The sequence below is a fragment of the Numenius arquata genome, chromosome 1 (assembly GCF_964106895.1).
Source record: "Numenius arquata chromosome 1, bNumArq3.hap1.1, whole genome shotgun sequence".
Classification (NCBI taxonomy): Eukaryota; Metazoa; Chordata; class Aves; order Charadriiformes; family Scolopacidae; genus Numenius; species Numenius arquata.
Genome location: NC_133576.1, coordinates 65,568,773 through 65,585,576, shown reverse-complemented (window position 1 = coordinate 65,585,576; position 16,804 = coordinate 65,568,773). Strand labels below are relative to the sequence as shown.

General features: G+C 39.0%; 1 protein-coding gene across 1 annotated transcript in view; it reads right to left on the bottom strand.

Moving 5' to 3' along the window:
* The window catches only part of DHRSX (dehydrogenase/reductase X-linked), a 171,222-nt gene that overhangs the window by 73,608 nt on the left and 80,810 nt on the right, over positions 1 to 16,804 (bottom strand).

The window sequence follows — 16,804 nt, the reverse complement described above, 5'->3', positions numbered from 1 at the left end:
GAATTGGCTTGTAACCTTCAGTCTTTTAAATTATACCTGCTATTACTGATTATTAAAAATAGATTAAGGCCTTCTGTGCTATTTTATGGCAAGTATCAAAGGTTTCAGTCAAAACCCGGAATGCAACAAGCATGTCCTAATCTGCCATGCAGCAGCTTCTTTCCATAAGCCAATATCAAATATATATTGGGAGACCTGAAAAAAAATCCCTTCCAGTAGAACTGTTTGTCAGTACACTGTCTAAATATTTCATACATGAAATCAACTTTCAATTCATGGCCAGACTTTAATACAAGAGAATCATTATGTGATGGCAAAACAACTCTCCCATTGGCTACATTTCCTGAAAAAAGCATGCATTTTCTGAGTATAGCTGCTTACCATTTCAAACCCACCAAAATAAAAACCTCCAGTGTGATGAATTATGTTTGTAATAAGCTTTGGTATTACCATGAAAACACCTCAGCAAATATTCTGCTCCACGCCCTCTGAGGTAACACAGAGAGGCTGATAGTGTCTCTGCTTTGTAGTACTTCAAGGGCAAAAACCTTGCAGAGTCAAAGGAAATAAAACAAAGAAGGAGAGAATAGTATTTCCACGCTCCAGGCAAGAATAACTTTGAGTTGTCTAGAATACAACATCTTTTGCTCTAGACATGAGAACTATCCACAACACATACTTCTGCAAACACTACCTTTCTTTTCCTCAAAAGTTTTATGCTTTTTCTCCCATGTCAGTGCTAGCACCCATGCAGCAAGCTTGAGCAGCTCTCAGATCCAGCTTCAATCAACTTTCTCTCCTTCTTCTCTTTTTTTGGAGATAGTCTTCACATGGATCAGTGAGTTACTCCTCCCCTGTGGCAACAGAGGCAACAGAGCTGGCGGAGGGGAGGCAGCAAGAGCAGGCAGCTGGGATGGAGGAGATGTGAGAGGCAAGGGCTGTCCCTTCCACCAGTTGTGCAGCTTTAGGGCCAGGTTAGTCACAGCTAACCTGGTTTCTGATCACCTGGTGGAGTGACTGCTCTCCCCCTTCATCCTTGCCCCTCTTCACTCCTTCCACAAAAGTCTGCTGGTGTAACCGCTTGTCCTGGCTCATGCCAACCTATACCTGGGGTGTTATCTGGGTTACGGTAATCATCATCCATCATTCTTTCTCACTCCTCCGAGAATCAGGATGTATAAGCTTACTTTTTCTTTTTGTCCAGATCTGACACTAAGCTGTTACTCTTTCATGCTTAAGCAAGCTTAGGTCTGTAGAGGGCTTCTAAGATATGATTCATCTGACCTGTTTCACAAATCAAGTTTAAGATGAGATGAATCATGTCCTACAACTGTTTATTCCTCTCCACAGACTGCAAAGGGAGCTCGGGGACATTGACTCAGATTTAAACCTCTGCATTATAAACCTCAAAAATTAGGTGATTTGAATCCCAGCATTCAGTTTCAACTAATAATGAACAAACAGAGAATGAGAGAAAAATCAGAGAACTGGGCATGTGTGCAGATGACTCAATGTTATTCACCATACTCAAGATTAGGGAAAAAAAAAGAGAGTGAGAACTTCCAGGAGGATCTTGCCGAAGACTCACAGATAGCTGGGTAACACAAAGAAAATTCATGCTGGAAAAAGATAAGGAGTCTTTCAGGGAGTGTTTAAATTCTTTTTGTATTGTGAATGCCTCTGAAATAACTGTGAGTTCTCAACACAAAAAACGCGATATTGCTGCACGCTCTAATTGACAAACACATCCTGAGAGTCAAAGAAGGTAAAGATAATTGTGGCGGTTTGGTTTGGTGTCGCTATGCACGTACATGCACATATCTGACACTGAGCTTAGGCAAACTGCAAGACATTATAATTTTGAAAATAACGACAGTATAGATATGCATCCCAGGTGAGAACTGGCAGTTTTCCTGCTGCTCTATAAATCACACAGCTCTTACAGCTACTAATCTGCTGCAGAGATCTTACTAGCTAGCAAAGTGAGAGGAGAAAGAAGTGCAAAAGAATAAAATGCCAAGAATAGAACCAGAGTCTCTTGATTGCTGCTAGAGAGGCTGCCATGTACGCTGGACTTCACCTCCTTTCTCTTTTTACTTCTATACAAATAGGTATTTCTTATTATTTTTCAGGGCTGTATTCATAAAAGAAAGGTGGTGGTTTTTTTTTTTTTTTCTTTGAGATCAATTCATCTTTAGGAACCTCTAGATCTTCCCCTCCCTCCTGCAATCCTGTTTTGTTACTTACTTCTCATCTCACCTCCCTTGCTGTTTCTCCAGAACTTTCAACATGACCACTTTAATGTAGTGTCCGTGTTTAGCAAGGGGCTTTAAAAGCAATTATCTTTCATAGTAGTTCCCTGCTAATGCTGACCTGGAATTTCAGGCAATGTAAGCCAGAGCCATTGAGCAAGGAGCCACAGGGTTCTTCTCCATCTCAGTACTCAGTGCTTCTGGTATTTTCATTCTTCTTGAAGGCAGACTGACTTTGGGACATCTGAATAATTCTTAGGAATGTGCATCCTGTGTATTGTCCAGTCTCAACTCATGCTGATAACTGTTTTCATTACACAGTTTGTGAAAATTCTTCCTTTCACGAGAAAAAAAATATCCCTGGGAAGGCTATGTCTGGCTGGAAGGGGTACACTCTCATTTGGGGACTATTTAGGAAAGAAATGTACTTTTAACTGCATAAAACCTCTCTTTTTCAGGAAAAACAAAACAATTTTTTTCTTCTAAAGGTACAGCTTGGGGAGGTATCAGATGAACAAGAGATGGATAATTAAGATTTCCTCCTGTCCAAAAATCCAGCTTGTGTATGACAGTCTTTGCTACTGCCCTTTATGCCAGCTCTAGAGAAAAGACTACCTGTAGAGGTAAGTCTTTGCATTCCCATTCAATCTTTGACTTTCCGGAGACACTTTCTTCAGACAGATTCATTTTAAAAAAGTATTGGTGAGATAATCCTCCAGGTCTAAATTTCTCACCCGCAGAAGGGGTGCAAGATATAGAGTAATGCATCAGTTGTACTAAAGTGATGGCAGCTATCTTGCTGGATTGGTCAACAGAGATGTATAGCATTGTCAAATGCATAAAAAGCATATGACTCTATTTCTGTGTATGTCTGCTCTCTAGTTACCGGGGAGGGAACCAGAAGTAGGTAGAAGGGTCTGTCTTTTTTGAGGCAATAGTCACAGCGCTGGTTTTTCCTTTGGTGCACACCTTTCAAGGACAAGCCTTTAAGACTGGGGAAGGAGAAAATAGATTCTTGCTAGCCTGCTTATACCCAAGTATAACTCAAATATAGGTAAACTGGAATTTTTTTTTCAATTCTCTTACCTAAGAAACATAAACTCAGAAAGACAAGATCTCTTTTAAATTTTGCATCCTCTGCAGGGAATTAATAATGTATGAAATTACTCTTTTTATGCTTTCTGATGTATTATCAGTGTTTGGTTAATGAAGAAGCTAGAAATTTTCCTCACCATAGATTAGATTACTGTGTCTTATACAGTGATAGCTGTGATCACTATGATCAACTATGAAGAAGGGGAGTAGAGAACTACAACTGGCAGGATACTGGATCTAAAGACTTATGAAGGCTTTTCATTTCTGCTTAATGCCAAACTAGCATTTTTGGGGAAGATAACCCCTCACATATTGGGAAAGAAATCAGATATGCAATCAAGCATGCTATTCTAGCAGACTAACTTTAACAGCAGGTCTGGATCTGAATGCTACCTTTTGAATACATTTTGAATTGCTGCAGAGCCCCAGATTAGCAGCGCTGCAAGATCAAAAGGCTGTGATGCAAAATTTTGGTGCAGCATGCCGCAACACATAGAAACCACACTGCCTGTTTTTAGCAGATTCTCACCCACCGTAGTGCCTCCTTAAGTCTATGTTTAGGGCTCAGCTCAACGGGCACCTGCAGAGGGCTGAATCCAGCCTCTCACGCCACAGTGAGCATTGTACAACCCACCCTGGCGCTGGGTAGGGTGGTGAGTCCTTTTCCCACATCCCCTGCCTCATCTGGGAAAGGGCAGTGCAGACGAGCAGGAGCCTGCCTGGGAAAATATGCCACCTCTCCTTGGGGGAAAGCGGGGAGCGGGGCTGCAACAAGTCTTGGAGAGACCACCCAGCCTCAGTGTCCTGTGCTGGCACAGGGACTGTGTGTTTCCTCTGGTTACTTCATGAAAGTGACACATATCTCCTCCACCACTATTTTTGGGACCGAAGAAAATTCGGTTAGCTGTGTATAAAGCTCTGGAACAACACATTTTTAATGGGCAGGTAGAGCGTTAATTTAAGGGTAAACTATATATTTGGGTTAGCAGCTTGGCTGCTTTGTTGTTTGGTTCTTTCAGACTACTTGGATGGCAGCCATCAATGCTCTGTGATTTATCTCTATTTAATTTTTCCACTTTTTCAGACCCTTAGCTGTTGATAATTCAATTTCTGGCAACTGCAGACCTTCAATCCCTATTATAAGCTATACCCCAAGGCAGACATACTGCTGTCTGCACTGTAATGGTGGTGGTAGCTAGTAGATTTGAAGAGGCAAATGTCCAGATGCCACTTGGACTCTGAAACAGCTTTAATATACAAATGATGTTCAGGTTAGAAATACCCTCTGAATCCAAATATTAGCCCCTCAGAAACATTAGGGTAGTCTCCCAAGGGACCCCTCCAACCTGTCTTCGACTTCTGCATATTGCTTGTCCCAACAGCTTTAATGGATGCAGGAAACTAAGGATTTTTCCTTTGCCCAGCCTCCAAAATCATCAAAGGAGGAACAAATCCTCATCCAGTTGTCCTTCATACACACTCGCTTCGCTCCCCGCATCTTCCCTTACCCTCTCCTCCCAATCTCCAGAAGAAATCTTCTTTCAGGAGGTTTGTGCTTATAGCAAACCATCAGCTTCTGATTTCCTGAGAAATATCTCCCTTTCCCAACTGCCGGCAGCAGCTCTCTGCAGGCTGCAGGCACAGTGCAGCAGCACAAGGCATTGCTGCATGTAAGAGCTGGGAGATATCATCACCTCTCCAGCGAGCCTGGAAACGATACAACTTTTGACCTGAATTAAAGAGGGATAATTGTATTTTAGGCAGAAATTACCCCAAAATCTTTCTAAAAAGCTCAACAAGAATGTAGCCTACAGTCAGCGAGGTGGAAAGAAAATACAGGAATGGATGAAGTATGCCCGCACTTGTAGCATAGGGCTCCCAGCACAAAGAGGGAGCCTCACCTCATGCTGGGTGAGATCAGCACCTGTATAGCCCATCTTTCTGACCTCCTCTGTGACACAGAGTGTGTCCTTACAGTTATTCATACCTGAGTTGAACCTATAATTTCTCGATGAGCTACAGCACAGCTTGATGGGCTACTAGCTGAGGAAAGGTCCTTCTTTCTCACAGGAAAGAAGGATGCTGCTGCTTCTCCACAGGGCTAGTTATCTTGAGAAGTGGAAAACCTGCATGGCCACGGTTGTATCTTCCTGTCCTCTGATAAGAAAGGAGGACAACGGTGATTATCTTGTGCAATAGTCAAGGGGGTGGAGAGTTGTTCATGACACCACTGGAGAGTTTCTTTGCTCCCTACTATGTCTCCTTGGATAAACAGATTTATAAACTGCAAGTTTATTGGTATTTCCTAAGCAGAAATTAGCCTGATGTTATCCAGGCAGAGTTACATCTGTCTCTACTCAAATGGTTCAGTATCTGTCTAATAACATATCTTCAAAGTTTCTGGACTTCACAGTGAGAAAGTTGTAATTTGCTCCTTTTTGATAGGCACAGCTATCTATAATACAGATCCAAACAGTCTGCATGGATGACCTCCCACAGTATTCAGTCTTTATTTCAGTTTTAAAATTACCTTCCCAAAGAGAAGGAGGTGGAGCAGAAAGGCTTCAGGCCCACTAACACCCACTCTCTATTAAACTGTTGTGAAAGTCATGAAGAAAAAGGTAAACTGATCATTAATATTTCCTGTCCCTGCTCTGGAAACAACTGCTTTCTTGTTCTCTGAAGACATCTCTTTGCCATTGCCTCAATTAAGTCAATGAGGAAGAAAAGGGAAGCCCGAACTAGAGAGAACAGAGAACAATTTAAGACATTTGGGCAACCTGGAACGTAATTTTGCTGGAGGGCAATATTCACTTTCTACATCATTTTGTTTTTGTGGAATAAAGGACTTGTTACAGCTTGGCAATGCTTTTTAGGAGATTTAAATTTCTAACAGAAAACAAACCCTTCAAGATGCTTGACTTGCATTGTTCCAAATTACTACATTCTTTAGCTCTAATCAACCCGTTTTTGATCATTGCTCTTTTAAGATACATTTTCTCAACATAACCAGAAGTTACATTGTCTCTGCATAAGCTGTGACTCACAGCTATGATTTTATACCACTTTAATGTAGGACTGTTTTCAAAACTCTCTCAAAAAACTGTGTATGCAACTAGTACATCAGCAAAGACTTTTTAAAAGCGATTTTTTTTTTCAGAACTATCAATGCTTACACCTATTTTATCGCTGGCATCCGTGGCTTATGCAGGCAATATTTTTTTTACCTCAGTGGTAGTGAGCAGCAACCATTAAAAGGAAAAAAGAGTGCAACCAAGGTATGTGAGTGGCCAGTCATGACATTTCAAAAGTTAGAGGTTATGTGTCACCCATGAAGTTGGGGAAACACATCTGTACTCCATACTTGGAGCAGGGAGTCTTTCCACACTCTTCTAGATTGACATGGTTAGTTTGCCAACAATAAGAGCAGTTTCTTATTTCTCTTGGCCCTTGGCTTCCTTACTACTATGTTTTGTGGCTGAAGTGAATTCGCTCTTAGGAAGGGCAAGTTTATGCTGCTTCTTTTTGTCCTGGGAGTAAGATTGTAGTGTATTTTGCATAACACCTGGCAGGACAGCTTAGCCTGAGGCATAAATCCAATGCAACATCTTTCCTCCTCAGTGTTACTGCTCCTCTATTTCCCTCCACTGCAGTTACGTTATTCTATTCTTTCAGTCCCTCTTTAAAATCTGGCTTTACTTATGGTAAGGGAAGGCATAAATCCCTCCTTCCAACTGAATTCTGTCTTCTGGAGTGTTTCAATGAATGCTTTTGGTACTTCAGAAGAGTAGGAACAATCCTTCTAGTGGCTGGAAATACAGATCTCGAGAAGAATGTGTGTAGTGCATTAATTCCTAGCAGAAACATCTAATCTGTGACTTTAAACTACAAGATTTTGTTTTAACTACTAGAAGGGAAATAAAAACAAGTTATTAGTAGGGAAGTGACAAAAATGATGACTGACACAAGAGAGAAACTTACAGCTGGTACTTATACAATTTAAAGAGCGTATCCATGCTCTCTCAGAGTACTCCTTCTGTTATTCTGTTATACTGTGGTCAGATTGCGATAAAGCCACCTATGAACAGTCAGACTTGGAATCCAAGAATGCCGACAGACACACTTTGTAAAAAAAAAAAAAAAAAAAAAAAAGAAAAAAAAGACAGAGAAGTGGTATTAATTCTATAACACACCATGGGTAAAAATCTTGAAAGCTGAAGTGCTCTGCAAAAACACGAGCAAGATGGAAGATGGAAACTTTCATCCAGAATGAAAATTGAATGGCTTAATACAAAGTTCTATCAATGTAGTTCCAAAATCAAATGCACGTCAAATATCATGCCTGGTTTAGTGGAACCTTAAAAGTATGCTGGATCATACATAGATATTCCAACTTATTTTTCTTAGGATACAAATCAATAAGAAAAAAGTTTTTAAAAAGTACTTCTCTCAACGTCACTCAAATTTTCCTGCTAGAAACAGCAGGAAAACCTCTAATATTGTCCAAGTGACCAAAACATATCACTTTCACATTTTGAGCAGATCTCACTCCTTTCAAACACTCAGAAAGAAAAACACAGACTGCAGAGCCTTCTAAAAGACAATTCTAGAAAAGCCACTAGTCATGAAAAACCCTGACCTAAGAATGTAGGTGAGTCAGAAAGATTATCATGCAACATGGCTTATATATTTAAAACATCACATGAATAGAAGAGCAATAGAAAAAGGTGTGATTTTTCCTATAAAGAGAGATTTCTGTAGGCCTTTACTGCCGTTACAGTTTAGTGGGATCCCTTTGAAGCAAAAGGATGAGCTATCATGTGTGAGAACATCAAAGTAAGCAAATAACAACACGTTAGTGTGGCAAATGCTTCGTCTTTCAATTATCTGTTCACAGCTCTGCATTGCTGCAAGGCAGTGTGGATAGCATACCAATGGGTACAGGGACGACCCAACAGATACAAATACTTCGTCCGCGATGATAACAAAATGGTAAGACTATCAGATTCACAAGAAAGCATGGAATTGAAAAATTCCAGATTTTTCAGAGTTCATATCACATTACCCAATCTACCTGGAAAGAATACAGTGGAGAAAAAAAAAAAAAGAAACCCAACCATTATGAATTTTGAAAAAGCATTAAAAAATCATCAGACCATGCAAAAGACATCTCTGTAACCTATGAGCTATTTCCTGGCCACTTATCACATTTATCCAGCAGTCTCTGTCCTCGATCCATTTAAATGTAGCATTAGCTGGGGAAAGTATTCAGTGCTATTTGAGTGTTTTAGAGCTGCTTGAACCCAAGGTTTTAAATAGTTTTGTAAGCAAAATTGCCAGAGTTTATCAAGAAGGGTAAAATACAGCAAAATAATTATATACATTTGTAATTAATTCTTTCTCTATTGAAATGCAAAAATTGATCTATGACAAATAATTATTAAGAACTCTTAAAAGTGAAAATACAATGGCAATTTTCTAAATTAATTTAATGGTTGACTTACTTTAATTAGTGGTAAATTATTTATTGCAAGTTCTTTAATCACTTTCTATTTACTCAAGGGAGCCCAAATCTTGGTTGAGCTATAGAAATCACTGCAATAGTAAACAATAAAAGATGTTATCTAATCCTTATGGTTTTGTGTGGGATTGTGGAAGAGAAAGCAAAAGAGCTGGAAGACTCTCATTTTTATTTTACTGTATAAGGTTACATATAAGCAACCTACCTGCGATCGATTCAAGTTAGGAAGCATGGAGTGAGCACATCATCGCTAATCATGGGTACATCCACATGCGCCATGTCACTTCCCTTCATAAATTTACTGGTTTCTACTTGAGAAACAGGTTTTTTCTCCTATGGGAAGCCTGATCCATAATCTCACTTTTCCAGCTGGTAGGAAACTTTTTCTAACTTCTAGCTTAAATCTATTCACAGCTAGTTTATACTTCATTGTTTTTGCAAATTTTCCTTTACAGTAAATATGTTTCTACTGGTTTAATTATTTGCCCCATGGACATATCCACAGGCAGCAAGGCTATCCTCTCTCACATTCAATTATTTTTGGACAAAACCAGCCAAGTTCATTTAGGATTTTTTTTGCTAAAGCAGACTCTCTGTTTACCTCCAAAAGACTTCTGACTATTTCAGTTTGCATTCACATTTGTTGAACATTCTGAGCAGGACAGTACCCTGTATTTTAGAAGGAATTCAACATAAATTGGTGGTGATATTTCCTAATTTGTTTTGGGTATACACCACCAAATGAATCTTAGGATCATTTATCTTTTTCACAGATATATGAAAGCCTAAGATGCTACAGCAGTGGCTTATCTTTGTCACCTTTAGTTATCCTAATAACACTGAATCCACTGACGTCCTCCTTTTCTGCAGTTATTTTTAACAGATGAGCTTTGAGTTTGTAGCTAAAACCTTATTTGATGGTATTGCTCAGGGAAGCCTTTTGATACCAGACAGACAAAAAGCATCTCAGTATTAACAGTTTGCAGCTTATTAGCACAGCACACTTCTGCTGAATTTCATTGCACCACACAGAGCTTCATTGGAGATGATTAAAATTTAATATCAAGATGTTCAACTAAGCCATGCTGGAAAATCTGTCGTTAAAATTCTTTTAAGTCTCATCATAGCAATCCAGGGAAAAATCAACTATGACAGGCTTGGAAAAGTTCTCATTTAAACAATGCTCTTTGTCCTCCATACAGGGCATATAGAAAAAGTCATTACCAAATATCACAGCAACTTTTTAACACACTACCTCTTCTTCTTTGCTAGGTCTTTGGGGGAATATAGGAAGAAAAATGGGAGGGCAGAAGAAAGGGCAGTATTTTGAGGCAAAGGTTGCTGATCTCACCAAATGGAAAAAGACAGATAAAACATGCCAAGAATGCAAAAGAAAATTAAGACAGTTTTCACAATATAGGATAAGGTATAGTAATGCAAAGAATGCAACACAAACAATTAATTTGACTTGAATAAGTTGGAAGAAGGTAAATTAGCAAAGTTCTAAACTACTTTTTCTCAAAAATGCTTCAGTGGCCATGAGAAACTATTAGAGAAGATAAGCACGAAGAGGGTTGGGGTTTTGGGGGGTTTGTTTGGATTTGTGTGCAATAGATGTTTCTTTCTTTGTTTTATTTACTTTTTTTAATGGTAATAAATGATTTGAAAACTTCTTTCAAGTTTTGTCACGCTATAACCTGTAAGCAGCACCTAGCTCTCAGAGGGCTGCACTTCTATTTTTGACTTGCATTCTAATCAGAGGAATCAAAATGCTCCAGATGCACTGTCCCACCACAACCAGCACTTTGTAGATCTCTAGCTGCTCTTGTCTGGCTCATTTCCTGGCAGCAAACTCCTGTCCTGGAACTATGTAGCCATGAGAATAAACCTTACTGTCCTGACTGCAAATGTCTTCAACATTTGATGCTACTCCTGCCTTCCTGTTTGATAAACTATATTAAAACAACCTTATATTTCTACATATTTTTGTACTTCCTTTTTTGTCATTATTGTACATTGCCCTACCAACATGCATGTCCTATGACAATTTCCATTGATCCGTCATTTCTCTTTTGACTTGTGATTTCTTTTTCTAGTGTCCTATCACATTCTCCTCTACTACACTCTCAGTTACGATGGGAGAGTGAATTGGCAATACAAAGCTTCTCTGCTTATTCCTTCATATTTTGCACCTACCACTGAAAACAATTTTTTTTTTCCAATGTTCAGACAGTTCCCGCACTGATCCTCTGTGCAAGACTGCTTGACTTTACCCACAGTGGGTAAATGAAATCCATCTGCCCATGACTGATGGCTACATCTGCACGAACCCCTTGCTAGCCTGTGTAGTCAGATAACCCTCTTTTGGCCCGAATCTCTGGCCTATTAATCAAACATACACCTTGCTATATATTTCTTCTCCAGGATCTGCCAGACCTGGGGGATCTCACAGCAATCAGAGGAACATTAAAGAGGTCACTTCCATCCCACCAGACCAGTGACCGGCAGTTTGGATAGACAAGCTTGCTCTGACCCTCCCCACTCAAAGTTCATGACTCCAGTCCTGACGTCTTAACAGGATTCATTAGACATCAGTGCTGTCCCTCGTGAACCTGTTCTTACTCTGGCACAAGGCTTAAGGATTACAAAAAGAAGGGCATGTTTAAAAAGAAAAACAGCAAGTAGGTTGTGTGTATTTTTTGTTTTCTAGTTTTCCCTTAATGAAATTCTGCTATGTTGAAAAGCATTTTAATGAAATGCATACAGGAAACAAGCAGAAGTTGCTTGAAAATTAGAGTTAATTACACATTGACTGCAAGTCTTGTATGCAATGGTCTGAACACAGTACTTAACATGTTTATCATCAGAAGTTTAATGATAAAAACAAAACAAAATGCTTTTGGTCCTTTTTATAGTTGTATAAAAGCATGAATAAATTAGCTTATTGATGGGTAGAAAGTAATACAGTATTAGCATTTGGGTATTCTTTCTGTCTCCCACTTAAATTCATTTGGAGTACTTTGCCAATACATGCAGTGTGGGTATAACTGTTCCTACAGAACTGAACAGATATTTTTCAGGAGAGAGTGAAGATAAGACAGGATAATAAAAATGACAAGGAAATTTAGAAAAAAACCCTCTAAAGAAAAGTCTGTAGCCAAACCCTACACATCTAAATTCAGTGCTTCAGAGAGCACATTGGTCTCCTGGTGGTCATAAGAAGATGGTGGGCTCTTTCAAAGGAAGCTCTAGAAGGTGACATTCCTTCACTGACTGTATCAGAAATACAGGAATCGGAGTATTTGCCTAGATGATTAGAATAAACAATTATGACAAGAACAGTAAAAACATTTTTATTTCCCACTTTTTTCGATAATAATTTCTAGCAGTTATATGGAATTTATTAGTACTAAGAAAGTAAATGAGTTAGTTACCCAGTTTTACATTTGTCAGAGGTATCTTCAAGAGTAACAGCTAGTGATGTTACTGTTTCCTGTAAAAGCAGGTGTCAAGATATAATGAAAAGTATCCACAAGAGACTCCATTCTTTTTGCCTGTCATTCTACTTCTCCTATGATGCTGAAAAATGAAACTGATTACCTGCTTAGCTATCCCAGCTTTTGTTCTTTTCCTAAGAACCCATCGACCCATTTAACCTCCTTGGTCTATATCTTTTCTTATTTGCATCATAACAGTTTTCTCAGACACTCAGTGAGCTCATTTATTTATATTTCAGAACTAGAAAATGCTCTTTCAAAAAGGTAGTCTATTTTGATCTAACCCTAGACAAGATGAAAAATCCATCTCTTCTGGAAATTTTTGTTCTATTTATTTTATTTTATATTTTATCACCCTTGTTATTAAAGCTGATTTCTCATTTGACCTTGTGTGTCTTTAACTGAGGGACATAGGTCAGAAATATACCCACCCCCCCAAGTTTTCAGATCTAGTTCCAGTCTTCACAGGAGACCACACATCATACAATCACCTTTATAACCATTAGAAATGTTGTCTTACAACTAGTTAGTTTTCAGGTCTCCCATGTTCTTAATTGCTTTTGTTATGGGTTTCTTTTTTCCCCCATGCTCCTAACAGCCCTTTGGTTTTAGTACCTTTTGCATTTTTTCTCTTAAAATTTATGACAACGGACTGTGCTATTCCGGGAAAAATCTACAGGGTCAGACAGAAACTGAATACAGATTTTTTGCCTGGGGTCTAAACTGGCAGGATGCAAGCTGGCTCTGGCCTGGAATTTGATGTAAAGCTGTGCATAAGCAAATACACTTGGCAAATACTTGGGTAACACCTAAGTTTCCCTCCAAGGCACTTTCTCCAGTTGTGTAGTCATTTCCTTGATCCACCCTTACACTTTCCCCAGTTTTTCCAATACCTTTTGTGTGTGTATACATACATGTACATACACACATACATATATTTTATTTCATCAGGTCTGATTTTCGCAGTGTCATTAAAAAAGGTATGTATATTCACAGTTAAGGATTTTAATGTGCTGCTCTTTTTTTTTTTATTATTTAGCACAGCACCACACAAAGTATGCATTCTTGTTTTCCTTTATCTTCAGGGTTTTTTTTCTAATCCAATTTTGGTTCAGAGTTGGGGTTTTTTAGGAAAGAAAAGGATTGATGCATAAAATTATTGGAAGTACCTAGAAAGAGTTAAGGCAAGTCAAGGACTTGCCTACTTACTTTTGTGCAGCCTATGGGCTATCCCAATTTATTAAGGTTAACAGTGAAATTATTCTAATGCAAAGCAAGCAATTTAACAGGTATGTAATTTGGGGGTAAGATTTTTTTTTTTCCTTTCTTTTCCAGGCCAACTTGTAACTCTGCCAACTGGAGCCACCTCCCTCTGCCCCCCCAGAAGCCAACCACTGCCAATGAAACAACAGGAGAGGCCGTTTTCTAGCCAGGAATTTGCATCAACACCATTCACAGCGCTCAGAAGCAGTTGACCAGATTTTTATTGAGCTTTTCCAAGTAATATACCTTGGCATAGGATCAAGCATGAAGAAGATATGAAGCAACTGAAAAGGAAAGGAGGTGACAGGGATTAAAATGGCAAGCAAATTCCAGTTTAGAGTGCTTGGATGATACCTCCTTCCACACCTGGCCTAGTGAGGTTACAGATACTTTTTATTGAATGTTTTTTCTCCCTGGGGTAGTTTCTGCGCCCATACTGAAGATGTCCACTGCCCACTCAGGCACGTGTGCCTGCTGTGCTGCGCTGCGTGGCTGCTGTGTAGGACAAGCACCCCACTTCTGTTGTGAAGGACCCTTTGCTCCTTGTGTCAGTGGGTATCAAACACCTCGACAGCCTCCTTTGTTCTTAAGACACCCAAACTGTAGAAGACCAAGGGATTCAATTGCAATTCAAACCGTGCAATTCAAACCACTGCTTTTCGGAAACACTGTGCTGTTAGGAAACAGAGAAAGAAACTTGTTTTCTAGGAAAATGAATCCTTGTTAGATGAAAACTACAAGGAAATAGCTATGAAAAATATGTCAGAGCTGTACTGCAAGGTTTTAGTGGCATTTTCCTCATACTCGTTACAGAAATTAATTCACAAGACTTGCCACAATACGCTGATTGGATATAGCTGTAATCAGTTAAGTTGTTGTTAAGAATTCAGAACATGACAGTCAAAATAGTTCTCTTTATATACGATTAGAACATTTATTTGCTTGTTCGATGCAAAATTAAGTAGTAAAAGCAACCAGGAACTGGGAAGGCAGCCAAGCAATAAAATTGATTGATTGCCCAAATACATAAAAATCATATCCACAGCTTTCAAACATTCTCTCAAAAGCAGAAAATCATCTCTTCAAGGTTACCAAACAACCTGGTTAGACAGGATGGCGAACCTGCTGTTAAACAGAAGACAAAGTTTGTCTGTGAGGTGTAGCTAATACAATTACCAGTTGCTCAAAATAGCATGCATCTCCATAAATCTGTCTCTGTTTAAGCTAATTACCAGAAATTATTCAGCAATGTCATTTTTCTTGATTCTTCGATTACATCAGATATACAGTTGTGTGCTGAGGAAAAACATACAAGTCATATAACCCATGCTTTTTTTCAGAAAACATGCATTCTCAGATTTTGTTTTGCTTTTCAGCTGCTTCTTTCATAAGATTACAGATCACCACAGTACATCAATTTTCTCTTGTTCATACATTATGTTCAACCGCAAAAGGATCCAGCTTTCAAATTCAATCCATTTCTCCTTCACTGCCATCATTCTCTCAAAGTCATCATTGTCCAAACCAAGTATTAAACAAGTATTTATAGTAAGAGCAGAGTATAAATTGCAGAAATGGAATCAAGCTTGGTACACTCACAGGCAGACCTTCCAGTGAAAGGCTGGTATTTTCAATTTCTAGTTATCACGAATATGAAGAGCTATTTAGAATGTGGGCAAATAATATCTTACAAATAAAAATATTCAAATTAAGCAAATTAACTGTTTCTCAAATGAAAGAAATCCCAACTAAGAAATCTGAATTCATCCTCAGAGAAGGTGCTGAATTCAACACACTGTGTACCAGCCAGAGCTGGGTCAAAAACTTTCTTATCCCCATTGACTGAATCAAGGCCACAGTTCTGCATGTCAAGTTCACATTGCTCTTTATTGTTATTACGTATGACAGCTTTAGTCGATGTGAAGGATCAGAATTCAGGGCACATGGCATTCAGGGGGATTCAGTGCCTCTCTCCTGCAGGAGCTATTGAAAATCCAGGCCATAAATCTGCCTTTGCAGGCTCTGATCAAGAAAAAATTACTGCTGACAGGTCCAAAAAGTTGTTGAAATACTTTTCACAAGAGAAGTTGCTTATGAGACAAAAGTTGTCATTCCTCAACCTGTATGAATAAAATCTAACAAATATATGGCAATAAATATCTTCAAAGGCTTTTATACGTATTAACTAGCCAAAATTAATTTCACTAAAACTTCTACTTGACTCTTAAGTGGTTGGTTAAACAAAACAGCCAAATAAACCTCATGCATGCTTAAACTAGAGAATGGCTTCTGGAATAGATCTGATCCACATTAATTATTTAAAATAATAAAGCATCATGAATTTTACCTACATATATTGAATGGACATTACTCAGCAATCTCTGAACTGTAAGGGTTGCACTAGTCCTTTTGGTTTTCAAATTGTGGTTCAGCTTTCCATATCATTGTAATTACTGCAGCAGCACTGCTGCCAACAAAATCCTAGACTCAAAGCTCTCGGCTATGACAGCACATCTAAGTAATCACCATGGGATACCGGGCTAAACTCAAACAGGTTTCTTTTTTATGAGCTATATACATGAGCAAAAGCTAGAGCATGTTTAAACAAAGCAAATCAATTCAAGTCAAGCTTCCCTACTTAATAGATTCACACAGTTTATTAAGATGAGCAAACATGCCTTAATGAAGAACACCCATCTTCTAAATGAGAGAAAGAAGGCCTTGGTTGTGCTGTTTAGGCAGGGCAGGGCATAGCCCCAGTTTCAGGCTGTCTCAGTGCTCGCAGAGGCAAATCCACTACAGAATGAGTTCACTGTGGACTCGTCACTCCTCTGTCCATTACTTTTAGTCCTCCTTTGCTACCTAGTAGAGCTGTTGCGGTTATTTGGCAACTCCCCAGTGGGCATGTCATCCTTTGCAGGACAGCCGGAGTCATAGCTACAGTGACTTCATGTCCAGCTGGGCTTTTCAAATGACAGGATGGCTTTTTTCACTTCCCCTATTGCAGCGTCTAGAAAATCACCAAGTACTTCAGAAGCTCCTAAGATGTAAACAAACACTAGCTCTAAAAGAAGATTTAGAATAATATTGTTAGTCAGTGGAAACTACCACGATCATTTCCTATAATGAATACTCTTCCCTTCATGTATTTTCTTCCCACCCCAGTACAACTTGAA